We start from the raw sequence: 1,560 nt of genomic DNA on the forward strand, positions 1-1,560 counted from the left end.
ACAAAAAGTATTGCAATGACTGCCATTTTATTCTCTAGGGTGTTAGAAAAAATATATATATAATGTTTGGGGGTTTTAAGTAATTTTATAGCAAAAAAAAAAAAAAAATGTTTTAGTCTCGTAAACACCGAATCTGAAAAACGGGCTCGGGGCTTAAGTGGTTAAAAACTGATGTTCCTGAAAGGAACTAGTTAGCAAACTAAGTACACATTGCTAGGTTTCTCCAAGACAAAAACAGGAAATTGTATATATATGGTCACATTAGGTAGTACATAAAATGTATCAAGACTTTAACATAATGAGAATGATAGAAATATATCCTGTATTTTGAAAGGGAGGTTCAGGCTTAGATTGTCTGAAAGATGTAGATAGCAATGGATAGACTCGACCGGTTTCGCGCCTCTTTCAGCGCTTCTTCATAGAGTCTTATAAAACTAGTTTGATAATAGTGTATTCAAATGGGTACATACACGTAGAAACAGCGGGAGGGAAGAGCCTCAGGTGGAAGCTTTAAACAGAAAAGTCCGGACTGCTGGACAGGTAGATCCAATTATAATGGTAACCTTGAAGGGCAGAGAATCTTAGATGGAGATCATGCGCTGCTGCAAGAAAGGGGGGCCAGGGATGGCATCCCTAAATAGGTGCTAAGAAGTACTATTTGTGCCTGGGGTATAGCCTAAATAGGCTTGAAATCCAAAAGGCAACAATTATCCTGGTAAGCAAGGCAGCAGCGAGGGATGTCCATCAGCCTCCCGGGAGACTGCAGCCAAGTATCTGGTGGCATTGTCTTGAAAAAATAAATTATTCAATTGTATGCTAGCAAGCTCCAGAACCAACATTTCCAGTTACAGAGAATTCTTACGAGATATGCAAGTGCATCCTGGGCTTTCCACTATTAACGTGTCTGATTCCCTTTCAGGATAGTTCTTCATATGATCCACTAGAGGGCCCTTAAAACCAGTTTTTTGTTGACAGCTGCTGTGCTTGGCTCCTGGACATTGCTAAAGCTGTCCAACAGCACCAAACTTGCAAAACACTGATGTATGCTTGAAAGCCTAGATCTACACATTGTTAGAGCAGCACTTTTCTACTAATCTAAAAAATAAAAATTAGAACTAGTGTGTCAGCATGACAGCCAGTATTCAATATGGGAGGTCGGCAATGACAAATTACCTTTTTCTGTCATGGCGAGCAAATCATCTTGTCAATGTTAAAGTGATCCTTTAGACAAACTTCTTTTTTTTTTTTATATATACACACACACACAATATATATATATATATATATATATATATATATATATATATATATATATATATATATATATATATATATATATATATATATATATATATATATATATATATATATATATATATATATATATAAAGGCAAGAAATATTTGTAAACATTTTTTTAGGCATGCTGTATGAATGGAAACATACACAGTGGTTTTTATTAAACTGCAAAAGTGGAAATGCGCTTTAAGGCCTTCACATTTCCCTCATTGGAAAATACACCATTTTACTTAATTTTAACAGAATAACCACATTAAAAACA

The sequence above is a fragment of the Rana temporaria genome, chromosome 2 (genome assembly GCF_905171775.1).
Source record: "Rana temporaria chromosome 2, aRanTem1.1, whole genome shotgun sequence".
Lineage (NCBI taxonomy): Eukaryota > Metazoa > Chordata > Amphibia > Anura > Ranidae > Rana > Rana temporaria.